The sequence below is a fragment of the Pleurodeles waltl genome, chromosome 2_1 (genome assembly GCF_031143425.1).
Source record: "Pleurodeles waltl isolate 20211129_DDA chromosome 2_1, aPleWal1.hap1.20221129, whole genome shotgun sequence".
NCBI lineage: Eukaryota > Metazoa > Chordata > Amphibia > Caudata > Salamandridae > Pleurodeles > Pleurodeles waltl.
The window spans coordinates 794,626,492-794,640,052 of NC_090438.1; positions in this window are offsets into that span (position 1 = coordinate 794,626,492).

Sequence of the window (13,561 nt, forward strand, 5' to 3'; positions counted from 1 at the left end):
ACAAGCCATATAAACCCCCCCAATTCCTCCTCACCCATACTGGAAAGCCATGGCCTACCAGACATTTCAGCCCTATTTGACGTTTGCCCTATTGATTCTTTGGAGAATTCTGACATACCATTTAGCATTGATTTAATAGCAAAATAACAACGTTCCTTATGTCATGATATCAAAAAGGTTGTTGATGTATGTGGCCCTTTATGCATTACCTGGTTTAGTGGCATGTTTCATTCTTCCGGCTAGGTTACAACTGGGACACTACTGTGATAGGCTGCTTGCAACCATTTTGTTGATTGGATGGTACATGCACATGTGTGTGGTCCAATATTGAGCCAGTATCAACTGTTAAGGTGTATGTTGTCACTGTAACGTCCACGTCTCCTCATGAGTTAGTGGCAGCTATTCGTGTACCTAATGAGTATCGTTTGTAGCTAAATGTGAGAAAAGTCATTGAGGACATGGTAACCTACACGTGGATGGTCCCACCCTGTCACTGAAGACGTGATTTTCAACTGGGCAATCTTGGTGTGCTGAGTGAGAGAATGTCTCAGGTGTCTGGATCGGGCATGTGTCATTGCAACATTTGTACTCAAGTTGGCCTCTGTGGATGGTAATGTATCAGGAAACATCATAGCCTCTGTGCAGAAGTAAATGGCTGGTATTCAGCACACACAACTCATCTTTATTATTTGAACAATGTAACTCAGCGTGTGAACTGTCAGGGTCCTCATATGTGTTGACTTTTCATGGACATTATCTGAGGCTGCTGGTTCGGCTGGAGGCCACGTACACCATCAAATGCTATGGTCCAGGTACACTGTCACACTTTGTAGTTTAGGCATTAAGGAGGCCCAGACAACGGAAGGGCCATGATTTAGCTATTCAAGGGCACTGTCACAAATATGATACAAATAACAGTCAGATGATGCAATACTATGTATTTGAGTATACATTGATGAGGCAAATGACAAATTAGTCTCTGAGGTACAAGAGGTTTTGGACAGCACGTGTGGTCCATAGGTGGACCCCAGGTATCTTTAGGGTGACCCACGGACAGGTGCCAGTCAGGCTGACAGGATGCTGGGTCAATCAGGAGCCAGCTCTTTCACAAATTACATGATCAGTGGTCTGACAAGGACTGGTCAGAGGGCGGAGTAGACAGTTGACATGTCACACTGTGTATGTCCTGTGTTGTCTTGAAGGTGACACATGAACCCTGATAAAGTGTTACACGGAAACATTAGTAGCAATGCTTAGTGATGTAATTGCCCAAATGCCAACATCTATGCTGTAGGAGGCATCAGCAAGGACGGGGCGTGTACATTTGGGTGGTGTGCATGGAGGGGATCACTGGTGTGGCCTCCATCAGTGTCTCACTAGTCCTGTCGGATGAGATTTGCTGAAAATTAGCCTACAGTAGCTTTCACACGAGAATTAATCTACAGGTGATACCAGGCCTTATAAACTCCAAGCCTGTGTATTATATGAGCTGAGTTCCATGCAGTGAGATGGTACTATGACAATGGTAGGCATAGGAAAGGGTGTGGCACACTGGATGACTCTTGTGAGTGTGTGTGTGTAGATGAGGGAATCTCAGTGTACACATATCAGCATTCCAGGGACCTCTTCCGACAGGTGGGGTGTGACCAGCCGCATGTGTGTGTAATGTTTTTAGAAAAGGGCTGACATGTAGATGGGATGTGATGTGCTGGATGCTTGTCATATGTGTGGCACTTGTGCTGTGTATGTTCTGCTTATGTGTAACTCTAGTGACAGATAGTCATTGCAAAGATTGTAAGTAGTTGGAATTACTGCTGCCAAGAGTCTGGAAATACATTCCCGTTCCTGAAGCATAAGCATGTCAACTGCCTGATGTATGAGGCCTGTTTTCCCCTAGTTGAGTGATGGTGTTTTAGTTGTGTGCCATCTGCTGCGATGAACTATGTTTCCTACATGTATGTGTGTCATATGTGAGGTCCTCAGCTATTGCCCTTCAAAGGTGAACTGTACAGGATGTCATTCATTTACATTGTGTGTGTATGTGACCATTGAATGATGGACATTACATTTGTTGTGTGTTTTACTGTGTCCAGATTGTTATATCATTATTGCTCCATGAGACGACATTCTTCTTCTGATATTTAAAGCTAAAGGTGGGCAGAAATGAATAGGCCAAACCATGTTGTGGTGTTTGTTATCAGTGTTTATTTACAATAGTGCATTAAGTGGTGATGGTGATAATTATGAAAACAAATTATTTACAATCTGTTGGCGCCTACGCACTCCAGCAGACGTGTTTGGTTGTTCCCCCTCCTGTTGCAGGCCAGCATCCTCCTCTTCCTCGTCTTCAGGCATATATGGGTCTGGTTTGAGGAGGGGAATGTTCCTTTTTACACAAATGTTGTGCAATATTGCACATGTGAGTATGATCCTACAGACCATCTCGGGGGAATATAGTAGGCTACCACCAGTGATGTCGAGGCAGCGGAACCTTGATTTGAGGATGCCGAAGGTCCGCTCGACAATGCTGCATGTCCTCTCATGGGCCTCGTTGTATGCCCGCTCTGCAGCAGTACTCGGGTTGCCAAATGGTGTCATTAGACATGGCTGGATGCCATACCCCTGATCAGCTGAAAGAAAAAAAAAATGGGATCATGTTGATGTAGCTTGCATTATTGAAAAGCCCGTTCATGGCAGTAGTAGTCTTGTGTTGTCTGTGACTCTTTTGTGTACTGATGTGACATCCTATACTTGTAGGCTATACCATCTGCATTGTGTTTTTACCTTGGCTGAATGAGTGTTTGTCTGCTAACAGTTTGTCATCAGTATGTTTTGTGATTTTCAGTGCAGTGTGCCCTCCCTAACATTGTGACGTGTGATACAGGTGTCCTTGTGTCTTCACTTGGAGGTAGTAGATAGTTCAATGTAGAGTTTAATTTATAAGTGGTGTTAGCACGTTCATATGAAAGTACCCTGGACATCCCATACCATTAGACTTAGGCAGTGTATTAATGTAAAGGTCATTGTGACACTTACAATTTGCAAGGTGACATTTCGGCTACCACACTCATTGACGTCTTCACATTAGGCTGTACAGTAAATTCCAATGTGTGACAGCTTCAATGGTGACTTACGAAACATGGCTAGTGATGTCAGGACCTCAGTGTGTTCCTGTCTAGATGTTGCTGTTGTGGTGTATGTGTTGTGGGTCCTAGAGGGTTGCTGTGCAGTGTGTGAATAAGTAGGTTTTAGTACTTACCAACAAGTAGTCCATTGCCATACCGTCCATCCTGGAAGTGATGGTAGATGGTGCAGTGACGGAAGATGAATGAGTCATGTACACTCCCAAGATATTTAGCCACAATGTTTGTGAACATTCCTTGGTGATTGACAATGGCCTGCACGTTGATGGAATGTGTGTGCTTCCTGTTGCGGTAGAGGTGTTCAGTTGCAGCAGGTGGCACAAGGCGTACATGTGTGCAGTCGACTGCACCAAGGACGTGTGGGAAGCCACTGATTGCGTAGAACCCCTGTTTAGTTTCCTGCTGCTTCTGCAGTGTGTTAGGGAAGCAGATGTGGCGGGGTGTCAGGCGAATGATGGCATCCAGTACTTTTGGCAGAAATGCGGAGAATGATGGTTGTGATATTCCGCCAACCAGGGCACCAGTTGTTTGAAATGAGCCACTTGCCAGCATGTGAAGTACGGCAAGCAGCTTTGTTTCTGTTGGTATGGTGCGGGGTGTCACCAAAGTGGGGGCCAACTGCTGTTCAATGTTTCGCAGCAGCTGCTGGATGGCCTGCCAGTTCAACCGGTACCTCTGTATGATGTCGTGTTCCCTGAGGCCCTGAAGGGTTGTTCTTGGGCGGAATATCCTCTCCTGCCTTCTGCGCTGCCTTTGGGGTCCCTGCTGGTGTTGTGGTAGCTGCTGTTGTTGCTGCTGGGCTCTGCGTCTGCGTGCACGCTGGATAAGAATCACCTCCATGGCTCCCTGTTGCTGCTCTGCTGCTCTGCTGCTCTGCTGCTCTGCTGCTCGCTGTTTGTTCTGTTTATTCTGATTAAATACAGGTGTGTTTGCCCCATTTTAACGCCTGCCCTGACCCAGGTTTTAAATTTTGACGCAAATCGGGCTGTGCGTAATTTTCTGGCTCCGCCTGTGCGTCATTTTTGCCCGGAAGCCTAAATACGACGCACAGCCGTTTGAGTCGTTTTTTGGACGGGAACGCCTACCCTGCATATCATTAACGCAGGGCGGGTTGCCGCATCCAAGAAATGACGCACACGGCGGAATTTTGTGGTCCGCGGGCTCGGGCGTCAGAGTTTAAATATGGGGCAACATTTGCGCTGATTGTGCGTCAAATTTTTTAACGCACAATCGGCGCAAACGGAGTATAAATATGCCCCTTAGACTTTCACAGCACATGTGGCACTAACTTCTGGACGATGCTATTTTGACCTATCCCAGAAGACTGTTCAGGAAGGAGGAGAAAGGAACAAGGAAGTGATGTGGCACCTCTGGATTGACCAGAGGTGCAGGCCTCCTGGACACTTACACTCCCACTTAAAAGATCTTGCAAAGGGGAGGGCTCTCTCTCTTGGCTGTGCCTCACTGCAGCACACTGGGACTGAAGACAGGTGTCATGGAGAACTGGAATGAACAACCCCCTGACTGTCCACTGGGGCAGAGTCTCTGCCCCTGAATGACTTCAGTCCCAGCGAGGTGCATGCCAGGGCCAGGTAAACTGGCCCCTTTAGCCCCCTGTGGACCAGTTGGGGGAAAGACTGGGCTGATGCAAGAAGTGCGTACTGCCCCGAAGTAAAGGAAGGCACCCAGATGAAAAGCTGGCAGAGGGAGTCAGTGGGATTGGCTCCCTATAATTTGGGGACCTTCTAGGCCAGAAGGCCACCCGGAGCAAAATGACACCAAGATCGTCGGAATTGGCCACAGGAGGCCTAAGATATCATAAGAAGAAGGTCTGCAACCTTTGACCTTTTCCGAGTGAGCAGAGAAGAGCCTGGGGCTCCGCCGCTGCTCCGATCGTTGCCCCCAGGGTGGACCAGGGCCCAAAGGCTGTCTCCAAAGGATGTGAAGACTAGCAGAGGGGCCTCGGGCCCCATCCCAGGCTCCCCAAAAAGAATCAAACCTGCAAAGTAATGGGCAGGGCAGCAGGCCTTAAGTAAAGGAGGGGGTCCTATTGAGCCCAAAGAAGGTGCTTGAAGGGGCCCCAGACCCCATCCCAGAGCCCCACAGAGAAGGCCAAGTTAGGGAGCACCATCAGAAGGAGCGGCTGGGGGTTGGCTCTCTGAGCCTCTGCCGAATGTCACCTGTCTCGCAAGGATGTCTGGGTGGGACCGGCACATCCGACAATGAGAGCAGCTGGGGTGGGCTCCCCACGTAGCCCTCCAATGAGGAAGCAGCATCACAGGGGTGTCCAGGTGGGACTGGACACCCTCGAACACGAGGGCAGCTAGGGGTGGGATCCCCATGATGCACCCTAAACACCAAAGAATGTGGTACGAGGCTGCAGCAGGACACCCAGGCAAAGAAAAGCCGCTATCCCCAGCACAGTGGAAGAGCAGCTCAACAAATATGCAAACTGCCCAACAATACCTTGCGAGGCAAAATGCTCACCCCAGCTCCGTTCTCAGCTTGTGGGAGCCCCAGGAAGATGGAGTCACCACCAACTGAATGCCCATAGGTAGGGGGAGCTGCAGGAGCAGTGCAGCCTCCTCTCAACGCAAAGGTCGGTGTCCTCACCCTAGGTGGTTTGGGACAAGAAAATGGTAACCCTCCAAGAGTCCAATGCATTCTTCAAGACCTTCTGTCTGATACTTTAATTCTTTGCTGGTGGAACTGTGTCCTCTAGGGGCAAAAGGCTGCAATGGCAAGTGTTTTACAGCTAGTCTAAAAAGGTGTGTGCTCCCAGTAGAGAGACCAATGGTATGACATATGAAGGGTCCTTTGACCAGGTATTCTATAGGGGTGCAAGATGGTATTACACAATGTTAATCATGGGTAATCTGAAAGTAAACAGAGTAATCATAAGTGCACAATTTATTCTAACACGCCTAAACATGTTCTTGTTTATGCTTATTTGAGTAATAACAATAACAGCCACCACTGATTCAAGTAGATGTATTGCATGATGTAGGTGCTCTCACTCCAAATTACAATCAGATATTGCATTGGCATGCAAGCAAATGTTTTGACATGTGAGTTGTTGGATTATATTTCCCCTTGGGGGTGGGAGGCAAGAATGAATACACAATGCCATCAAAAAGTAATTCCATCAACTTGTATATATTTGTAAATTGTTGCGTAGTATTGAGTAGTGTGTGTGTGTGTAATAAATGTACTTTTACTTTAGCAAAAAGAAAAAGCGCTGACAGGACAATCATTTATTGAGTGTTACTCTTGTGTTCTCGTGAATGGTGATTACTAGCTCACACCACCTCCCTTGAGTAAGCCTTGGAATTCTCGGCAACACTACCCTATGAGAGTCAAGTGAGACCCATTACTTTTGAAAGCCACACAACTAATGACCCACCATCCATCTGTATGCAGTATCCCATGGAGTCAGTGACCATGAGCCTCTATGACCAGAGGAGGAGTCACTAAGGCCTTGTGACTCGAAGGACTTCCTTAGGGAAAGATAACTTTCAGTGTCAGAGCCCAGAACTGGATGGCAGGAGTATGCAGAGCATGTGAATTGTAATGTAGGATGCTGGCTGTTTATACAGTTGTGAGAAATGGGTTGTTGGATGACTGGCGTGTGAGCCCTGGTCAAGCAATAGCCACAATCCCTTGCAGTGTGAAACACACAAATTCACTCATTTAACCTGTACTGAACACTGGGTAGCTTGGCACAAAAAGTAGTCAGGCTAAACTAAGAAGCAATGTGTTAGGTTTTTATGCAGTACACAAACAACAACATATTGAAAAAACAACAAATAAAAACCCCAACCTAAATGAGAAATATAGAAAAATTTGTAATCAATTATTTGACACCAAAACCATCAAAATCCAATTAGTAGAACCCGAGTTATGATTTTTGTAAAGTTTAAGGTTCCAAATAGCAAGTCCTCAGTTTTAGAAAATGGCCACCTGGGCACTTTTAGCATCACAACCAAGGGTGCAGGAGTGGAAGGAGTACTCTTGGGGGTGCAAGACTCAATCAGGCTGGGTCCAGGTGCAGGTTTAAGATGGAGGTAGCATGTTATGTCCCCATGACTCAGAACAGGAGACCAGCTGAACTAGCCCTTGGAGTTACTTCTGAAGTCCTGGGTATAGGTGGTGATGCAGGGCTGGCCTTTGAAAGTTACAGGCAAGCTCCAGGCAGCAAAACAGTCCTTCCAGATAATGAGAACTGTGGATCCTAGACTAGACCATGCAAATGCCAAGGCATGTGTTTCTTTGCTTTTTATTATTGAGCATGCTATTGCCTTGATTGGCCTGTGATGTATAGTCTTTTGTTTTTGTGGATTTCTGTTATGGTAAGATCCTCGATATGAAGTGCTTCATACACAAAAGACTGAGGGCCAGATGCAGGAAACAAATAGCGAGTCACAAACGGCAAAAATTGCCGTTTGCGACTCGCTATTCGCGTTTCCCAATGCAGAAATGCATATTGCGAGTCGGTACCGACTCGCAATATGCATTTCAGAATCGCAGTTAGGAAGGGGTGTTCCCTTCCTATTTGCGATTCTGAGTGGTATGCAATACCATTTGCGACCGCATATGCGGTCGCAAATGGTGTCACAGTTACCTTTAAGGAAAACGGGCTACACTTAAAAAAAAAAAAAACTGCTTCATTTAAAGCAGTCACGAACATGGAGGTCTGCTGACGACAGCAGGCCTCCATGTTTGCGAGTGCCTAGACTCGCTATGGGGCCGCAATTAGCGACCCACCTCATGAATATTAATGAGGTGGGTCATTGCGACCCCATAGCGAGTCGCAGTCGGTGTCTGAGACACCGTACTGCATACCAATTTGCGAGTTGCAAATTGCGAGTCGCAGGGACTCGCAATTTGCAAGTCGCAAATTAGAATTTTGCTACATCTGGCCCTGAATTCTGTATTTAATCTCTAATCATAACTGCGCAGCAGGGTGCAGTTGAGCAGTTAATACTCATAAGGTGTAACTGCCACATTTTCATTGAAAATAGCCTTCACTTTATGTATGCAGGCAATAAGGAGGAAGGGTGAATGGGCCTTCCCTACCATTTTGCAGCGTGAATCTTCTCTGGATGCCCATGATGTGCGTTTGACCATCTACTGGTTGGGTGTGTAACTTTCTATTTCACCCAATTTTTAGTCTGTCTTCTTATTCTACCTTTTTTATTCACCATCTTCAAAAAAAAAAATCCACTTTTGGGTCTGGATGTTTTTGTAGAGACGTCTCCAACTCAGGGAAGAACTTTAAAAAATTTGCTGAAAAACTCTGCTAAAACTTTATCAAGTGAGAACTCTACATCGCTAACTGGACGTAAAGGATGAAACATCGAACGCATATTTATTTTCTGTACCTTGACAGACTGAGAATGACCATGGGGAGCTGAAGTGGACACCACCTTTTAAATGCTTTTATATTTGGAAGTAATGTAGCCACTAGGGTTAGGAAGTTGTCATAAAAAAGGTGTAGTCACCCTAAAGGTTGTCAGCCCAGGCTAATGTACAAAGCTGGCTCTGAATAAACTATACCAAATGTTGGAAGCTGGCTCTGTATATACTATATCACAATGATAGTGTGCACAGAGTCCAGGGGTTCCCCAGGGGCTTAACAGAGGCTAAGGTAGCTAATACTAATGCTCTTTTGTGGTAGTGTGGTCGAGCAGTTAGGCTAATCAGATGGTAGTGCAAAGCATTTGTTGTACACACACACACACATACAATAATAGAAGCACACACTCAATTACTTGACTCCAGACCAATGGTTTTTAGATAGCAAAAGATTTTCTTTATTTCTAGAACATACTATTACATGTAAAGCAACAAGCCCACATCTTCCCTGCCTTGAGAGCACTGCACTGGTTACCCGTTGCCAGAAGATGAACCTTCAAGCTGCTTTATATCAGCCACAAAGCTATCAATGGAACAGGACCACTTTTTATCAGAAACAAAATAACCAAATACATTCAACAAAGAAACCTCTGCTCAAGATTGGTACCCCGCCTTAGAACACCACCATATAAGAAAAAGACTATAGGTGGTACAGCCTTCTCCGTTCAGGCAGCCAAACTATGGAATTCATTACCGCCAACTATAAGAGCCACAGATAACTATCTTGTCTTCAGAAACCACTCAAGTGTTGGCTCTTTCCTTCATAACCACCATATTCAAACAGCTATGGACTGCATATGCCTATGTTGATAAATATTTTTTATCTGATTGTGTATATTCTAGTTATATATAGTGCTTTAGAAAATATGTATCGCTACTATGTGATAACAATAAACTACACACATACTCTTTAAACCTGTTTAACTAATGTATATTTACTCATGGTTTAAATACATATGTACATATGTGTGCATATGTGTGTGTATTCATGTGTGTATGTGTGTGTATATATATGTGTGTATATATATATATATATATATATATATATATATATATATATATATATATATATATATGTATGTATATGTTATTCTATGCTTAACATGTTCATAGGTCTTTGCATAACTCCTAGATAAGTTGTTATATTAGATACTTATGAATCCCTGCTCTCATTTTATATCACACTTTGTCTACCCATCACCATGTCATGTCTCTATCAATCTATCCTCCATTCCCACTCTGACTCATCCCAAATCCATTCTACTACTTAAATCTCCTAAATAATCCTACCTAAGATCTTCCCTCCTCTTCCACATCTAACACACCCAAACCTCACTTTACTACCATGATCTCCCAAACAAACCTACTAATCTTTCCCTCATTTATCTCACCCTGCTACTATGATCTCCCTAACCCTTTCCATAGACTCTTCCCTCCTCCATCCCCCATTTACTCATCCCAAGCCTAAATCCTAATACCATAAACTTCCAATTAACACTTCTGGATTCTTCCCTCCTCCACCCCTCCAATTACTCCAGTCAATACAAATAACAAACATACAGGCTCAAATTAACTCATAATAATAATAAAACTGTACTCATATTTCCCTATACTAATCCACCACTAATTCCTTTTGGGTTCCAGAGTAACGTGCTACTCGCCAAAAAGCACTTCAACGCCTCGTCAGGGGTAGTAAGCGCTATATAAATACTATTACAATACAATACAATACTGGACAATGTAAGGTAAACATATATCAGTAATCAATTTGCAAGCAATGCAGGCTGTTAGGGTAAATCACATATGTTTAAATGAAAACATATGGTGTAGCACATCTGTGCTTCTATTATACTCTCTACTGTAATTTTCTATGAGACCTGTTAGAAGGATGGTTTTCAGGCACAAAACATGGAAGCACCTGCCACACGGGAAACATTAATCTCCTATGGGTTGTGATCCTTAAGCCACTTTGTCTTCCTTGGTTGTGCTACCCGCTCACTGGGTTCTCCACAGAAGATTCATCCCACCAAGTAGGATGAAAATAGGGCTCCTCCAGTCCACAGGAGGAGAGGGGGTCCAGGCTCAAGAACCATGAGAGACCTCACTCAGTCCACCACTACTGCTCACAGTTGCTGCTGCCTGTGGGTGCGTGGTGCAGTTGCACAAGTACAGTACCTTTTGGCCCCGGGTGCTGTGGAGATTTCACCTGGCCAGAGGAGCAACATCAGCCTCCTGGGCCGTCCACAGTAGTGTCAAGTGGGGAGGATTCTGCAGGAAGGAAAACTCCTCAGCATTGACCCCACTTCGGCAAATCCAGGCGATCCCTGGGGGCGGAGTCAAACAATGCTGGCACCAAAAGGAGCTTCCTTGTTACCATAACAATGCAGCTCTAGAACTGGCATGCACAAATAGTGATTTGCAAGTCTAGGCCACATCGACTCTTGCTGCAGCACTCGCTCTTCCCCACAACAGATGCTCGGTACTAAGGAACACGTAGTGTGAGGTAGTTTCTTGAGCCACATGCAGATCAGAAATGCACTGATAGGTGAAGAGATTCAGCATGCTGCCTTGGGAAAGGTGCAGCGCAAGGAGTGGACAGTCTTGGCTCCTCAGTCAGCAGAATGATGAGTCAGCATCCCCACACATAGGTGTTTAGGGCAATCTTTGATGGCCCTGAAATTGAGAAAACAGGGAGCAAGCAAACAAGCTCTTGGAGAGCACTGGTAGGGCATAAAAGAAGGAAGTAGGCAGCAAGCAGCTCTTCAAGACAGTTTGCAAAGTGGCAGTCCCTCCTCCAGTTCAGCAATCAGTAGGCATCAGGCCAACACACCAAAGAAAGTAGCAAGAATGGCGTTTCCTCCTAGCAGCACAGCAGTCGTCCTGGTAATCTACAGATGTAGTGCCCACAGCATCTGGTTACAAGTCCCATGCAGTGTCTAAAATCGTGCTCTCGGAGCCCCTGTACTTATATTCAAAATTGTCTTTGATCAAGGGGTGACTTCAAAGGAACCCTTTTAAGTGCATAACAATCCCCTTCAATCTGGACCTAGCTCCAGGTGCCAGTAGGGGGCACATTCTCCCTCATTGATCTCACCCTGCTACTATGATCTCCCTAACCCTTTCCACAGACTCTTCCCTCCTCCATCCCACCTTTACTCCTCCCAAGCCTAAATCCTATTACCATAAACTCCCAATTAAAACTTCTGGATTCTTCCCTCCTCCACCCCTCCATTACTCCAGTCAATCCAACTAACAAACACACATATCCGTGGCTCAAATTAACTCATAATAATACTAAAACTGTACTCATATTTCCCTATACTAATCCACCACTAATTCCTTTTGGGTTCCAGAGTAGCGTGCTACTTGCCAAAAAGCGCTTCAGCGTCAAAAAGCAGCGCAAATGCAGTGCTAAAAAAGAAGAAACATGGGCCTTAATGTCTACCTTGTATCTGAATTAGAATCACATATCGAAGCTCTTATCCATCCTTACCCAGTCTCACTGAGCTGCTTCCCTTAGTTGGAAAAATGCCTTACTGGAGTTAAATACACACTGTTGACGTTTGTGTTCAGCTGCCATTCATGGGTCTTAGTCCCAGAAGACTCAAAACACATTTATGTTATTCCAAAGGTCATACATTGCCTTTCAATATATTTAGGTAGAGCAGGTTTTCTTACAAGAAGTGTGTGTGAAATTTGTATCATTATGCAAAAGCAAAATTCAGCAACATTAAGCATAGTTATGTTTCATTAAGTGAAATGCAAATATGTCGTTCTGTGCTGCATTTTACAACAAAATCTGTCCTTGATTCACTTTTTGACACCAGGATACACTTAAACAAAGTACTATTCACATTCTGTTGTTTATGGTAAATGTATTCGGTAAATGGTGTGTTTCACAATACATGTTTACCACAAATAAAGCGTAATTACACAAAGTGGCTTTGGAGCATAATTTCGGGTAAAATGCATCACACAAAAAAAATTCCCCAAATTATGTGAATTATGCCAGCATAATTAAAATTTCACATAGGCCTCTTTATAACCTAGAAATGGTGGAAGTGTGGTATTAAACACTATAAATAAATGTTATTTTTACGGTCTCCCATCTCATCTATGCCTGATGTAAAGTACCTAAGCCAAAAATATAGACTTGATTCAATGGTTGCTACATCCTGAAAAGAATTAATGAATATATAATGGGATGGAGTGAGCACACCCTTAGAAGGGACATGTGCAGGTTGTAAATGGACCACCCCTTCCCCCGTGTTCAGCTGCTGGAATATGGACAGCATGTTATGGCATCCATTACAATACTTATGGTCAATGTATGCATTGGAATGCTCTGTACTGAATGGCAGGTGGTAGGATCCACAAATAGGACCACATAATAGGACCTCATGAAAAGGGTGATAACAGATTTTAGCCAACATATACATTTTTGTTGGTGGTACACACATTGTATGAATTATGTCATGTTCAAAGGAGTTTATATCTAGTAAAAAATGATTATCTTCTGCTGGGATTTGATGAACCATGTTCGACAGAAAACTGATTTCTCCTATGATTTTCTCATAATGGTTATGAAAGGTGCTACAGAAGCTAAAATGAAAACACAATTTAAAAAAAAAATGCACTATCTTTCTCAGTCATGTGACAATAAAGTCTTATATTCTGTGTAAACCATGTGCTCCCAACAGAAGCAGCAGCCTGTCAGTTGATTTCCCAGTGTTCTACTGCAACTTCCCACAGTGTTCTAATGAATAACTACAAAAATGAAATTCTCTATATATGACAGAAATATGGCGCACCAGAAGTCACCTTAATGGATTCAAGGCTGTAAATTTAAAAAGTTCCTTCAAAAAGTAACAAAATTATGGGATTTCTTTTGTCACAGACATTTTGGTTAGTGCTTCAGAAATCTAAAATCAGGACACTTTTTCTATGAGTTCATAAATGTATTTCTATTTTATATCAGTTAAATGTTCTGACAGGCAGACTGA